This window comes from Eulemur rufifrons, chromosome 6 (genome assembly GCF_041146395.1).
Source record: "Eulemur rufifrons isolate Redbay chromosome 6, OSU_ERuf_1, whole genome shotgun sequence".
Classification (NCBI taxonomy): domain Eukaryota; kingdom Metazoa; phylum Chordata; class Mammalia; order Primates; family Lemuridae; genus Eulemur; species Eulemur rufifrons.
The window spans coordinates 15489716-15505918 of record NC_090988.1 but is presented as its reverse complement, the minus strand read 5'-3'; the positions used below and the strand labels follow the sequence as shown (position 1 = coordinate 15505918).

General features: G+C 46.2%; 1 pseudogene; it reads left to right on the top strand.

Moving 5' to 3' along the window:
- Positions 1 to 8909: 8909 nt before the first annotated feature.
- On the top strand, positions 8910 to 9946 carry LOC138384776 (uncharacterized; annotated as a pseudogene).
- The last annotated feature ends 6257 nt before the right edge of the window (positions 9947 to 16203 follow it).

Here is a 16203-nt window from a genome sequence, read left to right as displayed (position 1 = left end):
TACAGGCACACACCACCACACCTGGGTATTTTTTTTTTGTTAATTTTTGGTAGGGATAAGGTCTTGCTATGTTGTCCAGGCTAGTCTTGAACTCCTGGCCTCATGCCATCCTCCTACCTTGGTCTCCCAAAGTACTAGGATTACAGGCATGAGCCACCACACTCAGTCTGGAAATTTTTATTAAATGCTGGGCATAATAAATTTTACATTATTTGGTGCTGGGTTTTGTAGTATTTTTTTAAGTAGTATTGGACTTTATTTTGGTGCAGAGTTAAGTTGGGCCCTTTCAAGCTTTGTGATTAGGCTTTGTTAAAGTGGGCCCACTGCAGCCTTTAGACCAGAATTAATTTTGCTCGACTGCTAAGGCAATACCCTTCTGAGAATTCTATCCAATGTATTATAAGGTCCCTCAACTCTGGCTGGTAGGAACACAAGTTCTAAGCTCTGTGTAAGTTCCAGAAATTGTTCTGCCCCCTTCTTCCTTGCAATTCTTCCCAGCTTTGGGTCATTTCCTTCATACATTGCAAATCAGTAGCCACAGACTCAAGGGACAGCTTTGCAGATCTCAGAGCTCTGTCTCTTTCTGTGAAGCTTTCTCCTCTTTGGTACGCTGCCCTGAAAGTTCTAGGACTTGGCTCCCCTGAACTCCAATCACTTTCTCTTCAATTCAGTGAGACCATCAGGGCTACTTTGCTTCTCTCTTCTTCCTTTTTGACCTTGAAACTTTCTCCAGACAATAAGCTGAAGCAATTGTAGGGCTCTCTTCATTTGTTCCCCTTCTCTCAAGGATCATAGCCTTGCACTGACTATTGTCTAGTATCTAGAAAACATTGTTTCATAAATTCATCCACCTTTCAGTTATTTAAAGGGACAGGGTAAATCTGGTTACTGTTGCTCTACCATGCTGAAAGCAGAAATGTTTACTGATGAGCAAAGTTTGATTTTTCTCAATTTTAATGAAGCCTAATTTATCATTTTTTTCTTTTGTCATTATTGATTTCTCTGTTCAAGACATCTTTGCCACTTTTGAGACTCTAAAATACTCTCCTATGTTTGCTTAAAAAAACTTTATAGTTTTAGCTGCTATATTTATATCTATGATCTAACTCCAACTTTTTGATATATAGTATAAGGTTCAAGGGTCAAGCTTCATTTTTTTCTGAATAAACATGTCTAATTGTTAGAGTGCCATTTGTTGAAAGGTTTTCTTTTCTCTACAGAATTGCTTTAGCACCTCTGTCCAAAATCAACTGGGTTACTGCAAGTCTATTTCTAGAATCTCTACTGTGTTTCATTGATCTACTTGTCTATCCATATGCCAATACAACACTGTCTTGATTGCTGTAGTTCTATAGTAAGTCTTAAAGTAATCTGGAATAAATTCTTCAGCTTTGTTTTTCTTTTCCAGGATAATTTTTGTCCTTTGTGTTATACTTTCAAATATTTTCATAAGCCTGTATAATGTTAACAGCAAGACGTTTTAGAGTTATGGCTGAAATTACATTAAATCTATAGATTAACGTGGTGGAAATTACATCTTATTGATGTTGAGTCTTCCCACGTATAAATATGGCTTATTTCTCCCTTATTTTGGTCTTCTTTAATTTCACTCAGCAGTGTTCTGTCATTTTCAGTGCACAGTTCTTGCATATCTTTTGTTAAAGACTTTCCTAAGTTTTTGTTATTTATAATGCTGTTATAATTGGAATCTTTCCTTTTCAATTATTTTTGCAATTGCTAGTATATAAAAATATAATTTATTTGTATATATTGACCTTGTATTCTGTATCCTGGCTAAATTCACTTAGTTCTAGTAAGGTTTTTATTCACATAAACTATCATGTCATCTGAGAATACATACTGTTTTACTTCTTCCTTTCCAATATTTATGTCTTTCATTTCTTTTTCTTATCTTGTTTCAGTGGCTATGATATCCAGCACAATGTTAAATAGAAGTATTGAAAGTAGACTTCCTGGCCTTTTTCCCTGTCTATGGGGAAAGAATTCAGTCTTTCACCAGTAAGGGGCTATTTTAGCTGTAGGTTTTTCATAGATGCCCTTTGTCAGATTGAGAAAGTCTCCCATTTTCTTAGTTTTCTGGGAGTTTTTATTCTGAATGAATGGGATTTTGTCAAATGCTTTCTGTGATTATTGAGGTAATAATATGAATTTTCTCGTTTAATCTCTAAGAGATGAATTACAATAATTGATTTACAAATATGAAATGGATAAACCTCATTTAGTCAGCTATATGATCTTTTTTATATATTATTAGATTCAGTTTAAATTAAATGATATAGCTTTAAATAACTCATGGGTCAAAGGGAAAAATAAAAGGGAAATTTAAAAATATTTTGAACTAAACTATAATGAAAATACAACATCTCAACATTTTATTTGATTTCCAAATATTTGAAAATTTCCAAAGACCTTACTAATTTCTACTAATTTAATTCCATTTTGGTCAGAAAACATACTGTATATATTTCAATCTTTTGAAATTTATTGAGACTTGCTATTTTACCAAGCATATGATCCATCTTGGTGAATGTTTCGCATACACTCGGGAGGAAAATGAGTACTTAGCAGTTTTTATGTATAGTATTCTATAAATGTCAATTCAGCCAAGGAAGTCAATAGTCTCATTCAAATCTTCTACATTCTAACTGAATTTTTGTCTAGCTAAGCTACCAATTACTGAGATAAAATATGCAACTATGATTGTGGATTTGTCTATTTCTTGATTTTGTTCTGTCAGTTTTTTCTCTGTGTATTTTGAAGCTATTATTAGATTTAGTACAGATTATAGTAATTATTACTAATTATTATTAGATTTTAGCACATATTTATAATTATTATGCTTCCTTAACGTATTGAACTCTTTATCATTATGAAATATCCCTTTATTTCTGGTAATATTTTTTGTCTTAAAGTCTATTTTGTCTGATGTTAATATAGCAACTCTACCATTCTGATGAATTATGTTTGAATGGTATATCAGTCAGGGTTTTATCAGAGAAACAGAACCTACTGGAGATCTATTTCTATATAGATACAGATATATACATATCTAGAGAGAAAGAGAGAGAGAATTTCAAAGAATTGACTTATGTCACCATAGGGTTAGCAAATCTGAAATCTGTAGGGTAGGACAAACTGGTAGGCTGGAAAATCTCCAGCAGGAGCTGAGGCTGTAGGCAGAATTTCTTCTTTCTCTGGGAAACCTCATTTTGCTCTTAAAAATCTTTCAACTGATTGGATAAGACCCACCTGGATTATGGAGGATAATCTCCCTTACTTTAATATGCAATATACATTCACAGCAACACTTAGATCAGTGTTTCATTGACTAGCTAAGTGGGTACTATAGCCAAGCCAAGTTGACATGTAAAACGAACCATCACAAATGGTATATTTTTTTCCATCCTTTTACTTTCAAACTGTTGGTGTTTTTGTATTTAAAGTGCATCTCTTATAGTCAGCCCAAACCTAGGTCCTGCTTCTTTGTTCAGTTGGATAATCTACCTTTTAATTAAAGTATTTATCAATTTTATCAATAATCTATCAAATTACATTTGATATAATAATTGATAAATTTGGGTTTAGGTCTGCCATTTCCTATTTGTTTTCCATTTATTTCATCTGTTTTCTTATTCATTTGTTCTTCCCTTCCTGATTCCTTTGGAATTAATCAATTCTTTTTAACATTTTATTGTGATTTCTCTGTTAACTTTCGACTATATTTCTTTGCATTTTAGGAGTTGTTCCAGGTATTACAATATGCATCTTTACTCACTGCAATGTACTTAGAGTTGATATTGCAGTGCTTCACATAAAATACAAGACCCTGTTGCAACAGGAATAGTTCCATTAACATTTACCCCCACACTTTGCACTGCTTTTGTCATATATATTAAATTTCAGAGGTAATAAAGCCCTCATGACAGTGTTATGATTTTTGCCTTAAACAGTCCTATGTATTTTAAAGAATTTAAGAAAAGATAAAGTATTAATAGTCTTTTATATTTACCCACATATTTATCATATCTGATGATTTTCATTTTTCCTGAAAATCTGAGTTTCCATCTGGCGCCATTTCCCTTCAGCCTGAAACACCTCCTTTAACATTTCTTATAGTGTAGTTGTGCTTCTAACAAATTCTCTTCATTTTTATCTTAAAATTTATTTATTTTGCCTTCATTTTTGAAAACAGGTTTGCCAAATATAGAGCTCTGGGTTGTCAGGGTTTGGTTTTTTTTTTTATTTTTTTTCCTTTCAGCATTTTAAAGATGCTTCCCAGTCGTGCCATGACCTCTATCTTTTCTTATGAGAACTTGGCCATCATTTGTACCATTATTCCTGTCTGATGCTTTTGTATATTCTCTTTACCTCTGGATTTCATTGGGTTGATCATAGGGTGCCTTGGTGTGGTCTTCTGTGTATTTATCTGGCTTGGCGTTCACTGAGCTACTTGGATCTCTATGTTGTTATCTTTCACCAAATTTATGAAGTTTTTGGCCATTACCTCTTTAAATGTTTGTCTGACCCATTTTCTCTCTAGCCTTTCCTTCTCTGACTCCAGTTACATTCATCTTAAACTCTTGATGTTGTTCCACAGATCTTCCCAGTGCTCTTCATTTTTCTTTAATATTTTCTCTATTGTCCTTCAGGTAGAATAATTTCTATTGGTCTATGTACAAGTTCATTAACTCTGTTTCCTGCCATCTCCAATCTGCTATTAAGCTCATCCAGTAAATGTTTTATTTCTTTTTTTCTTTTTGTAATTTTCAGCTCCAGAATTTTCATTTAGTTCTTTTATTATAGTATTTTTTTCTGCTAAGATTCCCCATCTGTTCATTCATAATCCATGTATTTTCCTTTAAGTTCTCAAATATATTTCTAACAGTTGCTTTAAAATCTTTGTCTGCTAGGCCAGACGCAGTAGTTCACGCCTGTAATCCTAGCACACTGGGAGGCTGAGGCGGGTGGATCGCTTGATGTCAGGAGTTCAAGACCAGCCTGAGCAAGAGCGAGACCCCATCTCTACTAAAAATAGAAAGACATTATATGGACAACTAAAATATATATAGAAAAAAATTAGCCAGGCATGGTGGTGCATGCCTGTAATCCCAGCTACTAGGGAGGCTGAGGCAGGAGGATTGCTTAAGCCCAGGAGTTTGAGGTTGCTGTGAGCTAGGCTGACGCCACAGCACTCACTCTAGCCCGGGCAACAGAGCAAGACTCTGTCTCAAATAAAATAAAATAAAATAAAATAAAATAAAATAAAATCTTTGTCTGCTAATTGCAATATCTGGATCATCTCAGGGTTGGAGTCAACTAACTGATTATTTTTTAATTGAGTATGGATCATGTTTTCCTGTTTCTTTGCATGTCTAGTAAGTTCTGATTAGATACAGGACATTAGGAATCATATGTCATAGAGACTCTGTATTCTGTTATATTTCTTTGAAGGGAAATTTTTATTCTAGCTGTAAGTTAACTTGGCTAGACTCAAACTCCAATCTCTGTCTCCCCTGTAGCGAGCACATCTCAAATCTTTGCTCAGTTCTTTCAGCTTCTGGCCACTGCTTTTTTGCCATGCCTCCTGGGATCTCCCTCATGCTTGACAGTTTAGCTTAATAGCTTAGCAATCAACCGAGCATGGAGGCAGTTTTTATATTAGACACTGGGGTTCACCCTCTCTGCAGCTTCCGCTCTTTAGGACCACCCCCACTCCAATTTTCTGATTGCTCTGCCCTAACACCTCACACTAGCAAGTCTGCAGATTCCACCGCTGCATCCACCATGTGGTGTGCCCTGGGGAAAAGGCTACAGACTCAAATTCTCACTCCTTGCAGTTTATTTTTTTAAGGGCAGACATCTCTTCGGTTTCTGCCTGCTTTTAGTCATGCTCCAATGTCTTCAAATAAATGGTTTTTACAAAAAATATTTTGTCTAGATTTTATAATTGCCATCTGCTGCTGGTAGCTGCTTGCAGGAGGAGAGAGGAAGCTAAAGCTAATCTTCCACTACCGGAAGCCAGAACTTTAATATCTCTTTTTATACAGGAAGAAACTGAGGCCCCGAGAAATATCACTGTCATCCTTAGTCTCGTGATGAATAATCAGCTTCAATATCCAAGTGTTGCCACAGTTGATTGATGGGGGCAGGGGGCTCCTCTGATTTTTTCTATCTTGAAATGCCCATATCTCCCTCCCTCTTCTCACCCTGCAAACAGCTTTACTCTGTATCTCATGTGAGGTGTGAACACTTAACTGACTGTCCATTCACCAATTGCACTTGTCTTTTTCTTCAGCCCCCAGTACAACTGATGGGGCATCTGCTGTTGGCCACACAGATGCTGAGTAAGACCCATGGTAGTGATGCAGAGGCTGCCGGCAGCACCTCGCCATGGCAGGCTCTTGTTGTCTACCACTGAGTACTGGGGAGGAAAGGAGGGATACTGCAAATGGGATCTCGGGCCACGAGTGCTGAGTTTAGTCCTGAATCTGCCACATAATAGTTTTGAGGCCTTATATAATTCTAATCATTATTCTAAACTTCAGTTTCCTATGTGTGTAGACTGATAATTCACAGTATTAGGTATTGTTCTAAAGATCAAATAGAAGAGTATATATACTTTATAAACTGTAAAGTTCACAAATATGAGTCCTCCTAGTTGTTGTCAGTGCCTGGCAAGGATGGCAGATGGTGATCGTGGCCACATGGACACAGTGATTATTGCCACAGTTGGGGCAGAGGGAAGCCTCCAGGGGCAACCCTCTGAGGGTAAACTGAGGGTAAAGCCAACAGAAGCACACAGAGGTGCCCCAAGGATTGTTCATAAATATGAAGCTGAAAAGATTTGGAAACTCCCACATTTAGTCACAGGAACCAAGGTGCACGCAGAGAGACAGGACCGGACAGTGATCATAACCAAAAATAAGCAGCCCATGTGTTTGATGCGTATTCCGTTTGGAAAAAGACCATGGTAACCCAAAAGTGATGGGTGGCAGGAAGCCAGAAAAAGGAGACAGAATGTTTGCATGAGATCCAGACGTTCCTGGGGGAGACCTCCCATTTGGAGAACAGAGACACTTCAGGCACCAGAGGGGCATGTTCTGTTGGGGGACAGGGAAGTTCATCGGGCCTCACGAGGGATTTCCTGGTGACACATCACGGCAATGGGCAAACCACCGTACGTTCTGAATCCAAGCCCACGGAGAAGCTTGGAGACCTGTTCAGCAGCCCAGAGAAGCACCGCGTTTGGCAGACCCGAGTGTCGCACACTCCACGCTCCTTCCAGCAGCAGCTCACGTGCTCGTCACACGCACCGTCCCAGCCTGCACGTGTCTCCAAACATCACCACATTTGTGAGGATGTCTGACAACGCTGCGAGACGCTGGCGTGACGCTTTCTTTTTCAGTCTCCTGGAAGTTTATCACGAACGCTTCCGGGAGATAGACTGCCTCGGGCTGTACTGACAGAATCGACCTTCAGGATCTGAAAGCAGCGGACAGACTCCACAGTGTGACAACCCCACGGCCCGTGGACACAGTAGGTGCTGTTCCTTGCGAGGGCCTGGCGTGGGGTCCAGCCAGGCACCTGACGTGGCCGTGGGCATGGCGACAGTGGTTATGGTCACAGCTTACCCCTGACATGGCAAACCTGGACAGAGTCTCAGGACAGGCACACTCCGGGGTGGGGGAAGGGACCTCGATGAGGAAAGGGGTCTGCAATCCAACAAGCGATGACTTGAGGTGGCTGCAGGGAGTGGGAAGGGGCTGGCCCAACGCCTGAGTCCCACATACACTCTGCATTTATGTGACTCTGGCCTTGTCAGGAACCTCCTGACTGCTCGCTCACTCAGATTCGTTCTCCACACAGCAAGCAGCCAGAGGGGTCTTCCTGAAGCGTAAATTGGATCTTGCCCCCCACCTCCCTCCTTCACGCCCCTGCTCAACCTAAATCCCCTCGATGGCTTCCATTGCTCTTGGGATAGAGACCCAGTCCTTAAGATGGTCCAAAATCCTACAAAGTCTGGCCCTGCCATTGCATCCTCTGAGCTTGGCACACAGTAGGTGCTTAGTGAGTGAATGACCATCCTCGGGCCAATGACTTAACAGCTGAGTGTTTCCCTAATAACCTCCTTATTTTGTGAAGCAGATCAAATGAGTCAACTCAAATGAAAATGCTCCCTAAAGCTGTCAAGGGCTTTGGAAGTGGTGGGTGTTTTTCTCTCTAAAATGAAATGTGGGAAGGGGAAGACCGGCCAAGGGGGCGCAGAGGGGATGAGGAAGGGACAGGATCCCCGGGTGGTGGCGAAGCCGCGCGCCCACGTGGGAGCAGTGGGAAACGAGCAGCACCCCGGCTCTCAGCGCTCCCGGGCCTGCCCCAGCTCGCTTGGCTTTGATGGCCGCTCCCACCCCCCATAAAGGCCGATTCATGGGCACCGCCGGCATGGGCTTTATGTCCGCCCCCAGCTTCCCTGCAGCCGGCAAGGGCTGCTCTGCAATCCCCGGCCCGGCCAGCTTGTTTTTGTTCTAAAGGGGTCCAGCTAGTATGTGCTGGGGGTGCGCTTCGTGCTGGGAGTGAGCCGAGTCGTACTCATTGAGTATCCCAGTTTCTGTCTCTGGGTCAGTTTCCCTGGCCCTGGGCCCCCTCCCCTCCTTGCAGGTAGGCACCATGTTGCATTAATTCATTTCCCATCCCTACACCAGCCACTGACTGGCACAGAGCGGGCGCTCAGCACAGGCTTGCTGGAGGCGCAAATGAGCTCATGGAATGCTGCTCACAAGTGCCCTCTGCAGTGGGCGTTTATTATTGTCATCGACATGATGAGGAAGCTGGGGCCCAGGGAAGTCCCCTCTCCAGGAACACACAGCCTGTGAAAGTGTGCTGGTGCGGGGATGCTGAGGGCTGAAACGAGCTTCTCAGAAGATTCCCTGAGCTTGGTGGTTTTGCATAGCTCGCTTCAGGGCAGAGAGAGCCCACCCCGACAGACAGGCCTAACCCCACCGGCCAGTAGCAGAGCAATTCCAGGCGGGAATGGGCTGTCTGTGCCTGGCACGGAGTGGCGGTAACGGTGGCCGCTGTGAAAGTAGCATCTGCTGTGCTGAGCTCCTGGTGCCTGGGAGGACTCAGACCCTGGGCGACCTACTGTTGGGACTGTGCTGAGGCCCAGCTCCCTCACCTTTTCACAGCGCTGCATGTGAGAAAATGACACTATCCCATGGCACACTGGAGTAAGGTGACGGGCTGCAGGAGAGGACCATCTGGAGGGTCAGGTAAGGGGAGCGGCCACTTTACGACACACATGTAACTCATTCTTGGCACACTGGCATACCATGCCCACAGGACTCTGCTCTCAGCAGGTGGGACTGTACGACTTCTAACCCCTCTGACCAAGGCTCTCTGCCTCTCACACGGAGCCCCGAGACACTGGCTTCCCCTCCTCACAGCCTGCTCCCCTCTCCCTAAGCCCCACTGCCCATCGGGACCTGGAGCCTCCTCCCCTCCCCCAACTCTCCCTCTTCCTGTCGAGCCCATCAGATTGTCAGGTTGCCTGGTTCAAATCCTGGCTCCGTGATGTTCTGGCTGTGTGATCTTGGGCTGATTTGTTTATGTTTTTGCCTCAGTTTTCTCATCTGTAAAATGGGAGACATGATGGCATCTGTCTCCTAGGGTTGTTGTGCAGGATCGTGGGACACACACTGCTGCAGGCACTAAGGAGATGCACAAGGAATGTCTGCTCTTGTCATTACCCACCTCCCCCACAACACACGGCTCAGGAGCTTTACCCTCAGCCGACTCGTAACGCCCAGCCTGTCCCTCACAGTCGGCTCTCAGCCTGAATCATGCCTTCAGCAAACCCATGGTGCGGGGCACGTGGCAGAGTAGACAAGACCCTGGGGACGACCTGCTGGCTCCGCAGAGTCCACACTGAGCAGCTGGGAATCGGCCTGCACATATAAGAGCCAAGGACTAAGCAATGCGCACGTGCCTGCTGGGTCCGCAGTGTCCATCAGGACAGCGGAACACTGGCCAGTGGGGACCAGCCTCTGAGCTGGTCATCTGAGCACCCTAGGAAACAGTCTAGGAAAATCTCCCTCCTTCATTTTCTCACTGGACTTGGGGGATGGGTGTCTGTGCCACGATGGAACCAACTTCCACCCGGTAAGTCTTTTCTGGTATCCAACTTCAATCCCGCCTGCTGTAGTTAACTCAAGAACTATGCTCTGGCCTGAGAGGTGATGAGGAAAGGATCATCACTCTCTTCCCCAGCCTCGCCCAGGGAGGGTAGTCATCAACCTAAGGAGAGAGGGGGTGTTCTTGAACGTCAGCATGAACACATGAGAAGAGGACAGTTCAGGAACTCAGGGGACTTCCAGCTGGTCCTTCCTCAGGGGTCAGAAGCCTGGCACCCAGACAGATGCCCTGCAGCTCAGCCTGCCCAGCTCCAGGCATGGCCCATCAGGGGAGGCAGCCTGGCGCACTGTGGCACATCCTGGTTCCCTTGTCCACAACAGATGTGCATGAACACCTACACCCTGACCAGCCCTGCCACTGTCAGACTGTGAAGGGTCCCAGGACTGGGGGAAGCCAGGGAAGCAGCTGGGGCCTGAGCTCCCAGATACTGGCCCGGGGTCCTGGCCTCCTGGGATCTGACTCTGGCATGTTCCAAGGTGAGGTCCCACTCTGGTTCTTGGGGCCAGGATCCAGGCACAGGAGGCCACCTCCACCCCCAGGGGACTGAATCAAACCAGGACCCAGCCAGTGGCTGCTTAGCTTCCCAGCTGGCTCCAGAGGAGGCAGGGACAGCCCTGCTGCTCCTCTTAGGGTGAAGGGAGAAAACGAGGAGTGGCAGCAGGGGCAGCTCCCCTGAACACAGCCGGGGCACCCGAGTGGGGCCACAGATGCACAAGGCTGCACGTGCCCTCTCACCCTAGCAATTCCTAGTGGCCCTCCATGGGTAACCAAGAATAGTGGGATAGAAAAGTAGGTGGGCAACTGGCCCCATGGGGAGCCTCCTGCAGTGGCTCAGGCAGGCAGGAAGGCAGAAGCTCGAGGGGCTGCCTCTGGGAGGCCCAGGAGGAGTAAAATCACACCACATGGCCCTCGCTTGCTGAGGGCCTAGACACAAGCCCCAGTCTGGAGATAGGGTGGTTTGAGCAGTGTCTGCACTCAGAGATGGAGGCCTGAGTCCCCCAGCCCACTCCTAGCTCAGTCCTTTGCCGGTTCAGTCTTGCCCAGGTCACTGAAATTCTCCAAGCCTATGATCTTCTCTTCAAAAGGGAAGGCAGACAGTCTATTCCTGATGCCCGCTCCCCAGGGAAGGCAGGGGAAGGGGCAGAGAAGGAAACAGGAGAGGTGGCACCAACACCTTTTCCTACCTGCCAGAGAGCCTGCTCTCTCGCTCTCTCATTGGCCAGAAAACCAGGTGTGGCCAATCAGCTGTCCCTTGCCCCACCTGACGTGAGCTCTAACTCACACCTCCATCTCAGACACACAACAGTCCAAATTCGCCTGCTTTCTGTGGGGCAGAGTTGCAGAAACCTGGATTAAAACCCTGTGGCATAAGTCCCTTACTAGCTATGTGACATTGAGCAAGACGTAACCACCCTACCAACGGCCGGCCACCCTTTATTTGGCTGTTATTATGAGCCAGACCTCGGCATAAGCGTTTGCCCCCAGCCCTGCAACAACCTTATCAAGTATCAAGAACCAGGGAGGGACCTCACCTGGGAACATGCCAGAGCCAGCCCCCCGGAGGCCAGGCCCCCAGGGAAGTGTCTTGGAGCTCAGGTAAGAGAACTGAGGTTATGCAAGTTGCCACGGTCACACAGCTGGTAAGGGGGAGAGCTAGAAGCTGGACGGTAGCGGAGTCTGGGCCACTATTCCACACTGGAGGAGGCACTGGCATGCTGCCCTCCCAGAGCACGGGGTAGGCAGAGAGGAGATCTCTATGGAAGCCACTGCCCAGCACAGGTGGGAACTCAGGTAACGCTCATTCCCGGTTTCTCTGCCCCGTCACCTTTCAGAGGGGACCAGACTGTGGTTCCTCATTCTCACCACAGGGTGTCTCCACGCCCCTGCTCCACCAGCCGTGGGGCCAGGCTGCCTTTGCCTCCGCCCTTCCGTGGTCTGGCCCAGATCCCGCCTGCTACTAGGCAGCCCCTCTCCTTCTGTTTTCCCTTCAGGGGAGACAGCGCCGACTCCTGGGGACTGTGAGGGCTGTCGCCAGCCCACAGCCCCCGCCTTGTTGGGTTCAATGGCCTGGAACAGAAGTGTCATCTCCCCACGGTCTCTCTGAGCTTCTCCCAGTTCCCCCACACCTTGCCGGCTGGTCAGGAGGCTCAGCTAGGGCCTTGTCCCCGGAGAGTCGGGGTGAAAGAGCTTTGGGGAAAGCCTGCGCCCTCCTAGGTGGGCCTTAGCCTGCCTGGACCTGCCCAGGGACCCCTCCCCGGCCTGGCATGGCAACTGCTGGCTTCTCTATTGCTTCCTGTCTTCCGCAGCCCAGGTTCTCATGACCTTCCGCCTGTGAGGGTAATTAGAAGAGAGCTGATTACCTCCTTTTGGAAGATTCAATGAGACTAGGTAAAAAATAATTTTGTAAGCTCTTTATTGCAATATAAATGTAGGTTGCCAAAAATAGGGAAACTGAGGCTGCACAAGGTTAGATGACTTTCTCTAAGCCACACAGCAAGTCAGCAGTGGCCCCAGGAGAGGAGCCCAGGAGTCCTGATCCCAACCTGAGCCATTCTCCCAAGAAATCGCACTTGGCTTTGGGATGACCTTCTCTGTGTGACCTAGTCCAGGGCACGGAAAGGGCAGCAGAGCAGAGATCCGGGGAGGGAGAGGAAGCTGGGGGTGAAGGGGTTAAGGAGGCCTGGAGCCAGGATGGCTGAAGACTATTAACAGACCAGGGAGGGGCCTGGCTTTGATTAGGCCCCCAAAGCCATCTGGAGAATCAGACTCTGGAGATGTGCTGGTTTTATGGGGGCAGATGGCATGAATTACAGGGGCTTTCTTGGGGCACGAGGTTCCTGCCCACAGTGCCTCTGACAGGGGTTGCAGTGGGGGACCTCGTCCCCAGCAATCCCATCTGCTCCAGCCTGCTGTGCCTCTCTGCGTGTGGCACAATACCCCCGTCCACCACCCCACAACCACCCCGCAGGCACCTGAGAGGATGCACCAACACCCAAAGGAGAGGGAGCCGTGTCAGGATGGCGGGACCTGCCTGGAGCCATCGTATGATGGGCAAATCCGAATCTGGCCCAGTGAATCGTGAGCAGCCAGTTGAGCATGGCCGTGTCCCATTTGACCCCAAGCCAACTGCAGGAACTTGGACAGTCATCAAATCACGGCCTCGATGGTGAGGGGCTTGGTGACCATCCTGTCCAAACATTTCAACAGAGGCCCCCATGGCTGCCTGAACTTGGCACTGGACTGGAACCCTGAACTCCCGGCTCTGAAACCAGTGCCTTTTCGTGACCACACTCCATCATCGCACAGCCTCTCCACGTCTGTGTCCTCAGCTAACCTGCAACACCTGTTTGGCCTCCCTCACGGCTGAAAGGAAGTGAAATGTTGGCTGCAAAAGGTTTTGAAAAGTTAAAACCATGACACAAATGATTGCAGCATTATTGCAGTGTCATGAGCAGAAACCGGGGAGTCCGTGGCGTTCCCTGGGAGTGGGCTATTGGCTCTGCCCACCGAGGAGCCCAGCTGACAGCCCTGGCCCACACAGGCCCTCTTCATTTTGGCTCAGCCCAAGCAAACATCACTAGGAGGATGTGTCCTTCTGCAAAACAAACAAAAAGCCCTCTCTTCACGCATTCCAAAGTCCAAAAAAAAAATTATTTTCAACCACCCCCCCCAGGGGAATTCTCCCCACAATTGCATCCCATTCCTGCATGGGTAGGGGGTCGGATGGAGGGCTCAGGGATAGAGGGTTGACAACTGATTCTCACACCACTTTGGATACCATCTTAGCTATTCAGAAAACAACCTAAGCAATGTCTATCAAACTTAAGGCCACCTCTCGGATGCAGCAATTCTTCTAGAAACTTATCCCTCAGTTGTATGTGCACACATGTGCTTGTACAGCACTGTCCCTCGCAGCTTTGTTTGTAGTAACAAAAGACTGAAAACAACCTAAATGTCCACCATTAGGGGATGGCTTAATAAATTATGGTACCCATACTAATAGCAGGCAAAGAATGGAGTAGATTTATATGTGTATACAAATGAAATAATTACATAAAAATCTCTAGGATATGTTAAGAACAAGTCATATATGGAACAGTGTATGTACTATGTTCCTGTTTATGGCCAAAAAAAGATATATATAAAATATAAAATTCCATGTAATAGAATTCAATTTGTAGCCCCAAACCTATTAAAATAAAAAAATTTAATAAAAATTTTTTAAAAAGCAAAAAAAATTCTGAATGATACACAAAATGCTATTAATAGGAGTTGCCTCCAGGTTGGGAGACAGGCGGCTTGCAGTAAAGGAGACTTACTTTTCATTATATTCTTATTTTAGTGTATGTATATGCTCCATTTTCTTCAATTAAATGAAGAGGCAAAAAGAAAGCAGTCTAGAAAAATAGCTGCTTGGGCTTAACCACATTTCTTAACTCTATCCACCTTCCAAGTCTTACCCCTGCTCCCTTCCCACCCAGCTCGGACCCACTGCAGCCCATGGGCCTCGGGTTCCCCCACGGCCACTGCCCTGCATTCTATGAGGACCAAGGCTTCCCTTTCATGCCCAGCCACAAGAAGCCTCAAGGGTCCCCACACAAGGACCTCAAATGCTGGGAGGAGGGGAGTTGCCTCAGGTGGAGCCCTGTGAGCAAACCAAGGGGCTTGGTTCCCTATTAAGTGCATGGAAGGAGTGGCAGTTAAATACCAAGCTTCAAAGAGTTTAGGATTTTCAAAAATCTCTTTTGGGGAATATGCAGCTTTTATTGGAGGTATCAGACATTAATGAGAGTTTGGATCTTTCCCAGCCTGCAGAGCGCTCTCTCCCTCTCTTCTCTGCCCCCGCTCATTCCAGCAACCAGCCAGCCCCCCTTTGATGAATCAACAGAAGCTGAGAGTTCAAGGGGTATTCCTGGCCCACTCCTCAGCCCACCTTCTCCCCCTTTTGCCTCAAGAAGAAGGTGTGGAAGCTGAGAGGGCCCAAGGGGAGCGGAGTGAGAACCAAGGGCAGGGCTGGGGAGCAGGTTCAGACAGAGGTAAGAGACCAGCCTTGCCTACCTGCTCCTTTGGAAAAGATTTCATGGTGGAGAATTAAGAATCCTGGGGCCTACCTTATGCCAGTTGAGGTGAAACCCTCAACACACAATTGCTCCCTCTGGGCAATGATCATATTCTTAGATATTTTGAGATCTTTAAATGAAAGAAGTGTGGAAGCTCCATTTTGTCCAAGTATGTAGCTACAAATGAGCTTTTCTTGACTACATTTTTAATGCTGGTTCATTTCCCAGCCTTAGAAAGTACCTAGTGAACTTGAAAGGTAAGCAGCATGTCCAAAATAGAGGGGCATCTCCCAATTCACCTGGAACAGACAGCACACTCAAGAATATCTGTGGAATGAATGCATGCATTCATGTATACATGAATGAAAGAATATTGACCCTGTTTTACCTTTCTCTTTATTTACAAAATGAAGATGTTAGATTAGACATTAGAAATTAGACACTGAATGAGATTAGAGATTTAGATTAGACATTAGAAATTAATTCTGTTGGTTAGGCATTAGAATCTCTGAAAAGACTGTACCCTGAGTTCTTAAAGGAGAGGATCCCTGTCCTACTCATCTTTCACTAAATGATGGGTGGATGGGTAGGTGAGTGGAGGAATATGTAGTATCATGATCCCTGGAGATGCAGGGGAACAGTAAGACAACCGTATGCCAAGTTAGTCAGTTTGTGTAAGGCAGGAGAATGAACAAAATGACCTGTTGGGTCTATTTCCAACCCAAGTGTCTACCAGAATGGGCATTCAGGAACATTTGTGTCCAGACCCTGAGCATATGTCATTACTCAGGCTTCTTAAGAGTTATTCCTCGCTAACCTGTGGACAGCCATCAGGAATTCAGTCTCTCACACTGGGTGGGGTGGTCCTCTCCACCACTGCTGGCCCTTAGACCCTCTTCTGCTGCCTGTAATGCTGGTGACTCCACACGGTGAC